Raw genomic sequence first — 17,012 nt, 5'->3', positions numbered from 1 at the left:
TTGGATATTCTTATAGTAGGCAAACAGGGTGGATATACAATCAAATGGGAAGATTGCATCAATCAAATCGTTACATTCGATTTTTGGATTGTAAGAAAAGGGATCAGGGAGGGAGCAACTTGCAAGGAGCTTTAGATAAAACTTCCTGTAATCACCATGATGAGTTCCATCTAAAGTCACCCAGAGTTAATGAGTATGTCATATGTGAAGATAACAGTTAGTGCTTATGAGAGCGAGAAAGGCCAGGAGTTATAGTTAACAGTTAATGTTGTGTAAACTATGTAATACAGAGATCCTGTAAGAAGACAACAATTTGTAGAATTATAAATCTCATACCTTCAGTAATTTGAAGTAACATTATTTGAATGTTTGAATTATTTGAAAGTAACATTATCTCATATTATTTGAAGTATTAGTATTCATATATTATTTCTTGACAACATTTGTTCAGGTTTTTAAATAAACTCTTTATGAGTTCTGGGTTATGCTGCTTTTTGAGCCTTTACAGGCTTCCCGATCTGAATGGGTTCAGGCTGAACTCAGAGGATAGGTGCAGGAGAAACTATCTACAAACAGGTCATCTCACCCTTCAAAACTGCTCTAACGGTCATCAGAATTATGGCTGATCTTCTACCTCAGTGCCATTTTCCAGCACTATCACCCGTTTCTCTTGATTCCCTTTTCAGAAATCTATTGAACTCTGTTTTGAATGAAGTCAATGAGGGAGCTTCCAAAGTCCTCATGGGCAGAGAATTCCAAAGATTTAACACTCTTTGAGTGAAGAAAATTCTCATTTCATCTTTGGTGGCCTACCCCTTATATTGAGTCTTCTACCCGTAGTTCCAGGCTCCCTCTATTCACCCTGTTGAGACCTGTAAAAATTTTGCAAAGTTTCAATGAGATCACCTCTCATTCTTCTGAACTAGAGAATACAGACCTAATCTACAAAGCAAACTCACCATCTCAGAACCAGTTTTGTAAATCTTCACTGAACTCCCTCCGTGGCAAGTATGAAAGGGAAAATGTTGTTAAAGGAAGTCAATTTTATTACTTCTTCAAATTGGGTAACTGTAGAGAATGCCATCTTCTTAATTCAGATAAACTGATCATGTATGGAGAAATCAAAATGTGGTGATTAACAAATTATTCACACCTATATTACGTTTACGGCAACATGAAAATCTAAAAATTTAAGTTTTTTTTAAATTAACATTCACAATATTCCTTTTTTAATTTGAGTCCTTTTACTGACATTGCAAAAGGTTTTGGTGATAATGTGATCAAATAAAGAGGAAAAATATATTTAAACGTGAATTAATTTAGCCTGAATAGAGATCTTTATGTTAAAGTATTTTTGCTTGTTTTTGAACATTCATTGTTGTCTTTATTACAGGCCACAATCCATATGTAGGATTGAAGTCAATTATTTATGTAAACTGGATAAAACTAACATTAAAGTTTGGCCAATATTTGTATATTGGAATTGAACGATATATGGAATAGATATATTAAAGATATACTAAGCTAAAATGTTCCTAATAGTTTAAAAGCAGTCTTGGAGTCAGAAGCCTGTAAATTTAGGGCCATTGTTTATGTTGAGGGATGATGGCAGCTAAATAAGATGCTCCTGCTTCTGCAAGATGAATCCACCTATCAACTGGGAAATCTTGTGCCAGGAATCATCCCACCTGCAAAGCACAGGGAGACTATAACCTGTCGACGACATTTTTGTTTATATGTTTTGCATTTCAAAGCTTGTATTTACCCCAAATGATTTTTGTTCACAAAACTATTTGTATACTGCTTTATTTTATCCAGTTTTGACTGTTAATTCTGTCATCCTCAGTCTGGTAATTGTATTTAAATTCATTGATTGAAGACTGATGTAATAACCTCACATTTACTGATGAACTGCAGTGTATCAGAATATAGGGTCAACGGTTTCCTGTTCCATTTGCAGATAAGGCTAAATATTATACAAGTATATCGGTTAGCATAACATTTTACAGCACCAGCGACCTGGGTTCAATTTCGGCCGCTGTCTGCAAGTTTGTATGTTCTCCCCGTGACTGTGTGGGTTTCCTCCGGGCGCTCCAGTTTCCTCCCACATTCCAAAGACGTACGGGTTAGGAAGTTGTGGGCATGCTATGTTGGCGCCGGAAGCGTGGCAACACTTGTGGGCTGCTCCCAGAACACTCTAAGCAAAAGGTGCATTTCACTGTGTGTTTCGATATACATGTGACTAATAAAGGCATCTTATGTGTATTTTTAATTATGGAGACCAAAACTGCACGCAATACCCTCAATCTCTTAGTCCTTTAATCAAATTCTCTTGCAAATATAAGCTGATGTACCTTTGGTCCTCCTAAATGTTCATGGGATCTGCATGATTGTTTTCAGTGACTTTCTTTTTAAATTATTTTTAGGATCTGGGCATGCTAGCAAGCAGGCCCAGATCCTGCTTTATTTGCTGAGGAGTTGCAAATAGAATTGAATGTTTGCAATCATCAGTGGCCATCCCCTCTTCTAACTTTATGATGGAGGGAAGGTAATTTTTGAAGCAGCCGAAGATGATTGGCCCAAAGACACAGCAGTCATGTCCTGGGGCTGGGATGTACAATGATTTCTAGGTGGAGACACAAGAGACTGCAGATGCTGGAACCTGGAGCAACAATGCTGGAGGAACTCAGCGGGTTGAACAGCATCTGAGGGGGGAAAGGAATTGTCGAAACCCTGCATTAGGACCAAGGTGCCTTTGAACAACAATATTTCCCAATATGTCACCATTTAAAAAAACACTCCACTCTTCTGTTTTGTGCACCAGAGTGGATGACCCAACATTATATTCCATCTGCCAATGAGCCACTGAAAATGGGGGAATAAGTTTATGGAAAAACAGAAAGTACTAGAAATATCCAGCAGGTCAAGCAGCATCTGTGGAGAGAGAAGCAGCTAACATTTCAGGGTGGAAACAATTCATTAGGTGCTGCCTAATTCAGAATTTTCTGTTTTTATTTCCAATTTCTGGCATCTGCATTTTTTTGCTTATAGACTTAAAGTAAATCGGTAGAAGATTTTGAGCAAAGCTGAGGAAAAATCTGTACATCCCGAGGATGCTGGAGTAAGGAAACCGCTACCTGAAAAAGTGAAGGTAGAAACCCTCACCATATTTAACATGTACCGAGAGGAGGTCATAACCTGTTCTTTGTCAGTGAATACCAAGCACCTTAAGTCCCTTCAATGGGAGCACATGAAAGCCTAACAAAAAGGACAGAAGATCAGAACCCCCCACCCCCCAAAAGAACTCAACAAACCACCATCATGCCCTATCGTGGACCTCCTGCCCCATCTGTGGTCTCTGGTCCTGCCTAGGCTTCATCAGCCACTTCATAATGCATAGGAGTGGAATCCTATGAATCCTCATCCTCAACCCAGAGGCATTGTCTGAGAAGTAACATAAATACATAAAAATACACATGAGAAATCCATGTTGAAAGTGAAAGCGAGTGTTTTCGACTTTAAAAATCCATTCCGTTGATATTAAGGACCAATGAACTTTACATCTGAAGCCAGCTTTTAACTGTGACTAAAGTAAAATTTTCACAAGCCTTTTCAATAGGGTACCAGGTGAAAAACAGAACATATATAACCCGACAGCGTTGATAACAGCAGTGGGAAGGCAAGTGAAGAAATAATGCTTAGTAAATGAAAAAAACACTTAGATATCTGTAGCCCATTTGTCTACCATTTAAGATGTACTAAAGCACTTTATTGCCAACGAAGTACTTTTGAACTGTAGTCACAGATGTACGATAGGAAACTCAGAAGCCAGTTTGCACAGCAAGCTCTCAGAAAAACAGGATGATGATGATCAGATAATGTGTTTTAGTGATGTTAAGTGAATGATTGTCAAGTGCAATGTTAACCTTGGGCGTTAAGAGTTTAGGAGGTCTGAAAAGAGATGAATTAGAAGTGGAAACATTCCACGAGAACAGATTTTAACTCCAGGAAAAGAAAAGGCACATATAATAGTGCATTTGGAGCTACAGATAAAGAAGCAGAAAACATCTAATTTTTAAACTCTCGATAAATATTGAGTTTATCCAAAAGTTTAAGTCTGTTTCTCTGATGTAAGACTCTTATCTGATTAATTAGCTCTGTTCCTCTCTGCACATATGCTGCCTGACCTGCCAAGCATTTCCAACATTTTGTAGAAATGTAGAATATAGGAGCAGGGGAAGGTCATTTGGCCCTTGGAGCCTGTTCTACTTTTCAAAACGATTATGGCCGATCATCTATCACAGTACCATATTCCTGCTCTCTCCCCATACCCCATGATGCCTTTTGCATCTAGAAATTTCTCTCTCTACTTTTTAAGTACATTCAGCAACATTATTTCTACAGTATTCTGTGGTGGCCAATTCCATAGGTTCACCATCCTACTCTTATTTACAGATTTCCAGCATCCACAGCGTGTTTTTTTTTTAGAACCATAGAACACTACAGCACAGAAAACAGGCCATTCGGCCCTTCTAGTCTGTGCCAAAACTTTATTCTGCTAGTCCCACTGACGTGCACCCAGTCCATAACCCTCCAGACCTCTCCTGTCCATGTATCTATCCAATTTATTCTTAAAACTTAAGAGTGAGCCCATATTTACTATGTCAGACGGCAGCCCGTTCCACACTCCCACCACTCTGAGTGAAAAAGTTCCCCCTAAACCTTTCCCCTTTCACCCTAAAGCCTTGTCCTCTCGTACTTATCTCTCCTAATCTAGGTGGAAAGAGCCTACTCGCATTTACTCTGTCTATACCCCTCATAATTTTGTAAACCTCTATCAAATCTCCCCTCATTCTTCTATGCTCCAAGGAATAAAGTCTTAACCTGTTCAATCTTCCCCGTAACTCAACTCCTGAAGACCCAGCAACATTCTAGTAAATTTTCTCTGCACTTTTTCAGTCTTACTGACATCCTTCCTATAGTTAGGTGACCAGAACTGCACACTATATTCCAAATTTGGCCTCAGCAATGTCTTATACAACCTCACCGTAACATCCCAATCCCTATACTCAATACTTTGATTTATGAATGCCAGGATGCCAAAAGCCTTCTTTACAACCCTGTGCATCTGTGACGCCACTTTCAGGGAATTATGTATCTGAACTCCCAGATCCCTTTGTTCCTCCACACTCCTCAGTGCCCTACCATTTATTGTTTATGTCCTACCTTGATTTGTCCTTTGAAAATGCAACACCTCACACTTGTCTGCATTAAATTCCATCTGCCATTTCCTGGCCCATTTTTCCAGTTGGTCCAGATCCCTCTGGCAGCTTTGAAAGCCCTCCTCGCTGTCCACAATGCCTCCAATCTTAGTGTCATCAGCAAACTTGCTGATCCAATTTACCACATTATCATCTAGATCATTGATATAGACAACAAACAACAATGGTCCCAGCGCAGATCCCTGAGGCACAACACTAGTCACAGGCCTCCAGTCTGAGAAACAATCATCCACTACCACTCTCTGTCCTCTCCCACACAGCCAGTTTTAGAAAGTAAATCTTGGTTCTGGTGATTCTGAGGCAGAAAGAGCTCTGGAAACCCCTTCCCCAATGCACTATCTAGGTCTGTATCTCAGAGTCATACAGCATGGAAACAGGCCCTTTGGCCCACCAAGTCCATGCTGATAATTAAGCACCCAGTTACACTAATCCTATTTTTTTTATTTTCCCCCACATTCCCATCAACTCCCTCATATTCTATCACTCCTTACTAGGGTCAATTTACAGTGGCCAATTAACCTCTAAACCTGCTCATCTTTGGGACGTGGGAAGAAACCTGAGCACCGGGAGGAAACTCATGCAGTCACAAGAAGAATATGCAAACTCCACATAAACAGCACCTGAGGTCAGGATTGAACTGGGGTCACTGGAGCTGTGAAGCAGCAGAACTACAAGCTCCATTATGAAGAAGGGTCTTTGACCAGAAACGTTAACTGTTTCTCTTCTCAGTTGCTAAATATTTCCACATTTTCTGTTTTTATTTCCAGTATCTCCAGCTTTTCTTTGGATTTTCAACACTACTAGTTGCATCACTGTGCTGGCCTCGATCCAAAAAACGTTGCTGGTGTTGCATTATTCAGTGGATGGGACATGGGATTCCCCTTCACCTCCTATAGCAACAAGCACTTCTCAATAAACCCTATGAAAGTTGCTAAAAGCAGATAAAGCACACCCACAGAAGGTGAGCTAATGGTGAAGGTCACATCATCTAAACATTTTTGTCATCTACTGATGCACTGAAAGTTTCACAGGGACTGGAAACATGCCGCTTGACATCACAGCATTGTACAGATGAGAAACAAAGTCCTTACAGCCCACCTCTTGCATGCTGCCCATCTAGACTAATCTCATTTGCCCTCTTTAGGCCTGGGTTCCTTCTGTCCTACCCAAGGACCTGCCCAAATGACTTTTAAATATTGTAATTATATCTGCCTCCACTACCTCTTCTGGCAGCTCATTTCAAACATTCACTACCCTCTATGTGGGAAAACTTACCCCTCAGATCTCCTTTAAATTTCTCTCTCTCACCTTAAACCTGTGCTCTCTGGATTTAGACTCCCCTGCCCCAGGAAAAAGATTATTGCTAACTATCGCATCTATGGTGCTCATAATTCTGTAAACCTCGATAAGGTCACCCTCCCAGCCTCCTACATTCCAATGAAAATAAACCCAGCCTATCCAACCTCTCCTTATAACAATAGCCCTCCATTTCAGGCAAAGGAGCATGGTGACTTCATGAGATGGCTTCAGCAGATCTATTCATTACACTTATTATAATCTCAGTGTACTTATGCATGGAATGATCTGTTTCAATGGCAATGCAAATAAAGCTTTTCACTTTATCTAGGTACATGTGACAATAATAAACCAATTACGTCCTGGTGAATTGACAGCCTTTTATTTAAATCCTGTGGGAATGCAAGAGCACTTACAGAGTTAAGTGCTAAATGGCCCCTTTATAATTTGGTGCCTAGTCCGCAAAGAAATACAATTTTAATATTCCTATCAGGGCTGAGGAATCTGATTTAAATGGCACTCCTGAGCTTCAGATAGGTGTCATTTTTGACCCCGAGGTGAGCTTTGGGCATATTATCTGGTCCACCACTAACACTGTCTATTACACCTCCATCATATGACTCTATCCTGCTCCTGCCTCTGTTCACCTGCTGCTGAATACATCACTCCTGCCTTTTGTTACCTCTACATCTGACATTTTCTATCCAACTCATGCTGGCCTCCCTCATTCCGCCCCTCTCAGTTCACCCAAGTACTCTTGATATTTATTTGTTCACAAGATATGAATGCCAATGGAAATGGCAGCATTTACTGTCCATCCCTAATTGGCCTTGAACTGAAGAGGCAATTAAGAGTCAACCACATCTGTAAATCTATAGTCACACACAGGCCAGATAAGAATGGCAAATTTCCTTCCCTAACATCACAAAAAGAAAAAAAGTCGAATTATTTGGTCATTATCACATGGGAGCTTGCTCTGCACAAAAAAATTAATTGGCTAAGAAGCAATTTGGAGAGTAGACGATACAATACAAATGTGTTTTTCTTTTCCCTTTCCAACCCCTCAATGCTCTCTTCAAAGGAAGATTACCCTGTATGTGCATCCTATTAACTAAATCCTTTAAAAACTCTTGTATGTACAAAATGTTTCTGCACAAAATCAGGACATTTGCCCTATTGTTACACTGGTCCTATTGCAGAATCATGAAAGAAATATTACAAAGAAGGAAAACCATTTCACCAATCATATTTGTGCCAAATGAAGACAAGTTCTCCAGCTTAATCCCACCTTCCAACACTAGGACCACAGTCTTGCACATCATGGCTCTTCAAGTACACAGCCAAGTACATTTTAAATTTGAGGAAGATTGCTGCTTCTACGACACTTTCAGGCAGTGAGTTCTAGACCCTGACGACTATCCAGGTTAAAAAAAAATCATTTCTTTACCTTTCCTTCAGTTTTTCTAGCCATAATTTCAAATCAAATTGACCCAACTGCTAAGGAGATTCTTTTCCTATTTACTCTAGTTAGGCTCCTCAATTTTATAAATCTCAGTTGTATCCCCTCTCCTCTGTTTCAAAGAAAAGGGCCCTAATTTATCCATTCTTTCCCCATTTATAATTCTCCTGTCCCAGTAACATCCTTATAAATCTCCCCTGTACCCTCTCTAATGCAATACATTTTTTCTGCAATGTGGTGACCAGAACTGTGTGCAATACTCAAACAGTAATCTGACTAGCACTAGTATACAGTTCTAGCAAAGCCTCCTTGCTCCCATGTTCCATGATTCAGCTAATTGAAAGCATTCAGTCTGCCAACTTGTCCTGCTACCTTTAAGGATCTATGAACACACACTATTTGTTCTCCACACAACTCAACATCCTCCCATTTACTGTGCATCTCTTTATCTTGTCACGCCCCCCAATGTATTACCTCACACTTCTCTATATTATGTTTCATTCGTCCATATTTAGAAAATTAGAGAAAATTCCCAAGTGTGATTGCCCCCTTTTGTTACCTAGCTCAACACAGCCACGTTTGATGACATTTCTAACATATTATCCTCTCTCACAGCTGTGACTGTTTCTTTCACCAGCATTGCCTACCTTCCTCTCCTCATCCCCCTCTCTAACTTGTCCAAAAACCCTGTAACTTGGAACACTAAACAGCCAGTCCTCCAGCTCCATAAGACATGTTTTAGTAAGAGATAAAATATCGTACTTCTATCAGTGCCTTTGGCTCATTTGCCTGGTTTGCCAAACTCCTTGCATTTAGACACATATATACCATTAAGGATAGCCAGATTCGCTTATTATCTGCTCTCCAACCTTTGTTTGCCCTGCCTTCCAATCTCTCACTAATTTTCTGCTCTCCATTTTCCTGCTTTTCTCCCTTTTGAATTTATACTCATCTTCCAAGCTGTTCTAATTCCTGTTGCTAGTTACTTCCTTAAAAAAATCTCATTTCTCAAGCAGCTCTTAAGTAATTTATGGACTTTGATACATTTTGTGCAGAGTTAATATTGTGTAAACAATCTAATTATTTTAGTGATAGATTTTAGTTTTCTCTTGTCAAGTGGCAGCAAATATTTCAGTAAATGTCTAATATTATGCAATGGAACCATAATTTATGTATTCTTAATTTTTCTGTCCTCTTTATCATTAGTTTTAGGGGGAAGGCGACAGCAGAAGAATATACCAAGATGAGGGAAGGCATTTGGCCACGCTGGTCCTCTCTTTAGTGCCTTTGTTGTAGAGAGACTTGGTCAGACACTACCGGAAGTCTTGCCATCATCTTTAGCTCATCTCACCTCACCTTTGGAAGTAGCATAGAACCCAGATTCAACAGAATGACTGCAGGTGCCAATTTGAGACCAAATTTTCTAAATCTAATTGTATTCCCTTGTGATTAGGAGAGTAAGGGCTGGCTTAATCCAGATATTTTAAATGATTGAAAGAATTGATAGAGTTAATTCATTTAAAATAAAGAATGTAACCTTAAACTTGGGACATTTAGGCAAACAAATCAGGAAACATCCTGTAAGTCAATGATGGAAATCTTAAACCTGGTCCCCAAAGGCCGTGGATGCTTGGTCAATTGAAATTCCTCAAACAACAAAAATTTTTATTGGGTGATAGTATCGGGAAATATAGAACAAAGGCAAGTAAATGAAACTGAGGTAGAGATCTGCAAAGCTCATTTGAGCAATGCCAAATGCTCATATCTAGAAAACCTCTTCAGCTCACAATAATGCTTCACACAGAGATGTACTTCATGATAATCAAACTGATTACAAAGTTTGCACTCATTGCAGATTTGATTTAACTTAAAATATTGCTTTGAATTTGCCTCTTCTATACTGTTTGCAAGGATCACTCAGAGGACCTGTTTGAGATGATAAATATCTGAAAAATTGAAGAATTGGGGAACTGGCAGAGGAGTTGAGGCCGGCAGAGACGACCCATGATCATACTGAATGGGGGGGGGGGGGGGAGGAGAGAGCAGGGCAGGGCAGGGGGCAGGCTTGAGGGACCACGTGACCTACTACGGCTCCCATTTTTTTTTGTTCTTTTGTTACTTGCCTCCTTTCAAGTTGAAGAATCTAAGGATTTTTGTTTTTAAACTTCCTTTTTATTCAGTTCCAAAACTGTTCCAGTTTTATTCAGGGAAAAAAATTTGGAAAGACACAGGATCTTAGCCAGCATCTGAAACAAAAAGCTAGGCTAATATTTAGAGTGCGACTCTTCATCAGAAACTTTTGTCCCTTTTTCCTTCAACCACTGATTAACCAGTGTAATTGAAGCAATCTTGTTCCTCCAAACTGCCAGTATTCTTTATTTTTATATTTCAAATATTCAAGTTTATTTTAGTATCTAAGCATCATTGAAAATTCCAAAGGAAACATGTAAAGTTTTTTTTAAATAATAAGTTAACAGCTGACAACATGCTTTGCAGATTGCCAAAAAATTTTGAGAAATGAACCTGCCAACTGTCAGTAATTAGACTGATTGAAATGATTAGATTATCAAATGCATTTGTGTAAAAACAGCACAAAACTGTTAAACATATGACTTAATTGCCGCAACCTTGCACGCGCTTATTATGACAGCGGACTTGTGACTCGAAGTTTGTCTAAATGTTTACAATTATTTTATAGGTGAAGTATTGCTTTCTAGTACATCAGGTGTTACACAGACAGAAACCCGTCGTCAGTTATAATTAACTGTAAAGAAGCCCGCAGTTTACAATATTTCTCCTGCCTGCATCTGCCTACTTTTTTTTTGATTTTTGATCCATTCAAATACACGTCAGAAAGATTTATTTCAGAAAACAATAATTTAGAGTTTATTATAAGAATAGATGGTGACATGAAAAGTTAAAGTTCAGTGCTTGGGAGGAACAGAAGACTAGGAGTACATGATTCCCAAAGCTTTCCACCTTGTGTCAAATTCCTTGTGTCACATCTGAGTCCACTGTCAACTAATGGATAGAGTTTGTTAACAACGTTTCATCAACAACCGCTTTATCATTGTGTCATACAATTTGCAGGGTTCTGGAAGATGAACTAGACTAATCTCTTATCATCTAACAATTCCAAAGATAAAGTTATAATAGATACCACCAAACAACCTGCACACCCAAACTAGGAAAGTAGCTTCCAATTGTACCAATTTAACATTACATTTCTTCATTATAAATTCTTAGTGGTTAATTTTACTGATCACTGTTAAGAAATAACTGTGAGCGAAGGTCTTGGAGAAAACTTAAATAATAAAGCACTTACTTTCTTCAAATATTGATGTCCAGAAGTAAGTTGAGATGGTTGAATCATCCCAGTTGAGTCCAGAACTACAAACATCAAGAACACAGTTACAGTTGAGAGCCTTTCAACACATTCCATAGTTTAGAAGACCTGTATGCATAAATACTGCCACTGAAACTTGATTAGCTTTGAAGCTAGAGATCTGCACTTTGCTGATAAATGCAGTAGCTGCATACTTTTCTGCAAACAAAGAGGAAGTCAAAGCTATCTCCTGAAGAGATCTAACCTTTTCAGTGCATGAAATTTCATGTGTCATTCCAGCATGTAGTGTTTTATGCATTGAATTTTAATGGCTTCTATGAGAGTAATTTTATTTAACCTCTGTACGCTAAAAATAATAGCAAAAGTCATATTCTTTTCTACTGGGATTCCTGGAAAATAATGATAGATATACCCCAAGTCTGTCACAGGAAACCTCAAAAGGAACCATTTCATAACATGATTACCAAAATAAACCAATTAACTTATGCAGATTGATAGTTTAGACATGTAATATGTATTTAGAAAAATCTCTGAACACTTGCACCTCACAGGTGAGTTGAGAAAATGACAAAATGCGTGTTTGCACTTTTGTCACATAGTACCACCAGATTGAAATGTGTACATTTATAGAAAGCGAAGAATACAGAGCAACAAAAGAGTTGATAATAGTATCCTGATGGCTGAGTTAATAAATTCATTTTAATTGGAGGTTGCAATAGTTCTTCTCATCCTGTGGGGTTGTTTCAGTGATCCCTGCAAAAACTCTACATCAACTATGGAACAAATGAATCTTGCAGTGTAGGTACCAATGACAACTTTCACTTATATAGCTCCTTTAATGTTGTACACTGTCCCAAGGTGCTTCATTGGATTGTTAGCGTACAAGCTTTGAAGGCACATCTGCCAATGGAATGATTAAATTCAAGGATGCTTAAGAAGCCAGAATTGGAAGAATGTAGATGCGTGTATGGGTTGTAAGGCTGACAATAACTAAAGAAAAAAAGAGAAGGGTTAGGTCTGGAGCAATTTGAAAGCAAGGATGCTAATTTTAAAATTAAGGCAGTGCTTAGCTGGAAGCCAGCGTAGATCAACGAGCAAAGGGGTGAATGAATGAATGTAATCTTGCAAATTGGAATATGGGCAGCAGGGTTTATGGAGAGTGTGAGGTGGGAGTTCAGCCAGGAGTTCGTTGGAATTGACAGATCTACAGATAACAAAGTCATGGATTTCAGCTGGCGGATAATTGAAGCAAATAGGCCTAGTAGTGAGTGCTGGTAGAGCTCCTGCTCCACACATCCAGAGATCCAGGTTCAACCCTGATTTCCAGTGGTGTCTGTGTGGAGCTTCCATGTTTTCACTGTGATTGCATGAGTTTCCTCCCAGTGCTCCAGTTTCCTCCACATCCCAAAGATGTGCAGGTTTAAAGTGTAATTGTAAATTGCCACCAGTGTGCAAGGAATGATAGAATGTAAAGTGAGTTGATAGGATTGTGGAGAAAATAGATCCAGGTGAGGAGAGGTTAATTGGCTAATGGAGTCAGGCGGGGGAGTGAAGGGTGGAATAGTGACAGAGGCTGGGAGATGATCAGTGGAGACAACAAAGGACTGCAGATTATAGATCCTGATCTTTTAGAAAAAAGGTGAAAAGCAAAACCAAATAAGGGAGAGATAGTGGACAGATGGGAACAGTGGATGTAGAGAACAGTGGGAGTAGAGGACCCAGTGGTAGGAGTGTGTGGGTGATATACAGGTGGAGTAGGAAACTGGGTGATCAGGGCCTGGAAAGAAGGGTGTGTGTGGGTAGACCTGGGTAGATCAGGAGAGAGAAAGGGACAGCGGGGAAGCAGGTTATCTAAAACTGGGGAATTCAGTGTTCATGCTGTTGGGTTGTAGACTACCCAGGCAGAATATGAGTGCAGTACTTTTAGTTTGTGTTTGGCCTCACCCTAGCAGTGGGGGAAGCCAAGGACAGACAAGTCAGTGTGGGAACAGACAGGGGAATAAAAATGGTTTGCAACCAAGAGCTCCAGATGGCTATTGTGGACAGAGTGCAGGTGCTCAGCAAAGTGGTTGGCTAGTCTGTGCTCTAGTTGTTCCAGATTTCAGCATCTGCAGCCTCTTGTGTCTCCATTAACAGGCTTCTGTCGTTTCTGGGATTATTCTGGGACTGACACGACACTGTGGGCAGTTTGTAGAAGACCATGCAGCTCCCATGGCTGCTTTGCTAAGATTGCTCAGGAAGGTGATAGAATTGGATTAGGACAAGGCTGTGAGGAACTTTTGTAAGATTAAAACAGGACCTACAGATAGTTCCTGCTTTGAGCTATAGAAGAGAAGTTTCTTTTAAAACTGGCAGCCACTGAGTGTGGTGTTAATATGGGAGATTACTGGAATGTGTTGATTGGTAGCCTTTGCTTCTCAGGTTCTTTAAGATGTAGAGAAGGGATATTCACTTTGTAAGAAGCATTAATAAGCCACCTTCTGGACAATTAAACATTTTACAGTGTTTGTGTGAACATGACCCATCTCCCTCTCTATCTACTGGTTATTGCCAGAGGGTAGGATTAAGAATGGGACCGTATCAAGTGCTTGGGCAGCAAGATGGAACCTATTGCTACAAGCAAAGGTACCAGCAGAACCACTGTTAGCAGAAAATTATTCAGAAGAACCACATATTTGCAAAGTCAAAGGGGTGTGGGAAACAGAAAGTGGATTTTAGATCAGCAGTCCACTCAGAAGGCTGAGATGGAGTCGTACAGCACAAAAATAGACCCTTTGGCCCACCATGTCCATGGTGACTGTCAAGTACCTATTTATACTAATCCATTTACAGTTGATTCAGTGTCTTGTAATTGTGTAAGTGTTGAATTACCTGCTTCCAACACCCTTGCAGGTAGTGCATCCGAGATTTCAACCAACTTTTGGGTGGAAAGGATTCTCCTTTGGATCACCCCTAACCCTTAACCTATACTTTAGACATCTCTCCTGAGGGGAAAGTTTCTTACCATCCAGCCTATATATGCCCAACAAAATTTTTTATACTATCAGATTCTGTACCCCACTCCCGTCTCCTCCACTTCAAGGAGGACAAACCCAGTCTCCTCATAATTGAAACACTCCATCTCAGATGTCTTTGAAGAAAAAGGGTGAGAAGGAGAACTTATGACCTGCAGCAGGAAGCAGAATTAGCTTTTAAACTGCCTGATGCTCCAAGTGCCCAGCAGGCAGTAGTCTGAAATGGTCTATGTGGTGAGTTCCCACCAGCATGCTCTCAGACTCTATTTCACATACAACTACTGCACTGAATAATTAGCGATATAGATGATAAGGGGTTCTACCTCGGGCACAGAAAGCCGCTGATCATAACCCCACTGCTCAATGCTGTCACAGATGTGATTAAAACAAGTGAAGAACAGCCTTACATAATGCTAAGGTAGAAGCCCACTCAAAAAGCGAGTCTGATAAGCTAGTGAGTAAGGGTGCTGAAAATGACAACCCATGGAATCCACAGCAGTCAGGACTGGTGGCTGCTGTGACCACAACAAAATACAGTCACTCTACTGCCAGAACTCGTGAAATTACAACAGCGATATGGTGTTGAAAGCTGTGCGAGAGAGTAGAGGCAGGGAAGTCAATGGAAGGGATATCTGGGGCTAGTAGCACACAGTTGTTTAAAGGAGGGAAGTGGATAGTTCATGCAGTTGGCTCTAGGACTGGTCAACCAGGTCTGAAAACAGGCATAGGATGGCAGAAGTGGGATGGTAGCTGCTGGTGGAGAATGTAGAGGATTAGTGTAAGAATTACTGTGCAGCCAACAATCCAGACCCTCACAGAAGGAAAGCACCATGAAAGCACTGCTGAATGGTAGAGGGACCTTGGCAAAACTGATTTTATTGTGCCTTTGCTAAGTTCTAAGTAAGTTGCAGTAAAACTCTATTGATCTGGCACGCTTGGGACTTCAGTGGTGCTGGACTAGTAGATTGGCTATTATTCCAATTAGTACTCCAACACACTTCTAATTCACTTTTTTTTAAGATGTTACACGGTAGTATAATACATTTTCCAGCAAACCCAGGACGTTCAAAGGCTCAGCAGGAAACAGGACCTGGTGAGTTTCAAGAGAGCGCAGGAAACAGAATTCAGCAAGTTTTAAGGGAGTGCAGGAACCAGATTCACAATGTGCTAAAGGCAGCTTGAGAGCCAGAGGCCAAACCTTCAGGATTTCCAAACAATTAGAAAGCATATTATCAGAGTTTTAGTGTAATAAGTACTGTCCAGTGCTAGTGGTTACCTTTACCAAGTGAGTGGAAGAATTCCCCTGCTAAGTAGCCACAACATCGTGAATATCAAAGACACTGGTCAGGGATGTGTTTTCTCAGTGGGGACTCAGTGGTGTAGTCTAACCAGGAAAGCCATTTTACAGGCCAGATCCTGTACAGCACCCTGAAATTATTAGGTATAGAAGAGGCAGGGCATGTGGTTCATAACCTTCAACGTATATAGAGCAAATTAACTGGGCTTTGAAGCTGATCCATCTTGAGGAGTTGAGGAAGCAGTCTACTAAATAAGATGAGATGCTTCCACCAATCCTAATGGGTATCAGAAACTATGTCTCAAAGGGCTCCAGTTACTCTCCATAAATTGGGAAACCCATGCATACTCTGACACTGTTATGGTTCTTACATTAACTGAGAAGGCGGCAAAGAAGGTCAATTGGCTTTAAGATGTGAAAGAGTTTTGGAAAACATGAAAGCAGAAATCTCATCGTGGAATCAGCTGTCCCTGGTTCCCAACAAACACCAGGAGTGTAGAGGATCAAATGGTGGTACAAAATTAGGCGAGGGTGGAAGTGTTTGAACCCATCTACAATGGACCCTATTGTACAGTAGATAAGGAAAGCCTGATGGTGTGTGCAGTCCAGTTCTCAGAGCGAATCAAGTGGGTCCACATTAATCAGACGAAATTGAAGGGAAAACTGCAAGTTCTATTGTTTGAGGCATTGGGAGTTTACCTTAAAAGTGGGACCTCTCAGCTATAAAGGTCTGCATTCAGGTGTTCAATGCCTTTCTGGTTACTCTTCTATTTTGATGGGTCATGGGCCAGGGATTCTCATGAGTGGGTGACGATGTTAGCTATTGAGACTTTGAGAACATTTTTGAAGCATTTTCTCTGTTATCCTGAAATCTCTTTCTGTGACAAAGCTTGGAGTTTGGTGTCAATCATGTGAATTGCGTGACCATCCACCAGAACTAGTTGAGCATGATAAGAGCCTTGATATTCAAGATGTTGTCTTCAGAGTGTGCTGACATTGGTTTGCCTGTCTTGCCAGGTAATCTGGAGGATTTTGTGGTGCCAGTGTTAGTGATATTTCTTCAGTGCTTTAAAATGTCTACTGTAGGTCATCCAAGTTTACAAAATCGGGTGGCGGGAAAGGAAACTACGCAGATGATGCTAGTTCATGTGCGCGTTTGAAGAACAAATTCCACACCATTGTTGACTCTTTCACTGAAGTGTCCAATAAGTTAGGCCTTGCCCTAAACATCTGGACGACAATAATCTTCCACCAACTACTCCCAACCATCAAGCTGCATGATAAAATCCTGAAAAAAACCAGATCAGTTTTCATATCC

Source organism: Pristis pectinata, chromosome 26 (genome assembly GCF_009764475.1).
Source record: "Pristis pectinata isolate sPriPec2 chromosome 26, sPriPec2.1.pri, whole genome shotgun sequence".
NCBI lineage: Eukaryota > Metazoa > Chordata > Chondrichthyes > Rhinopristiformes > Pristidae > Pristis > Pristis pectinata.
The sequence above is the reverse complement of the archived record's forward strand: the minus strand, read 5'-3'. Positions refer to the sequence as shown.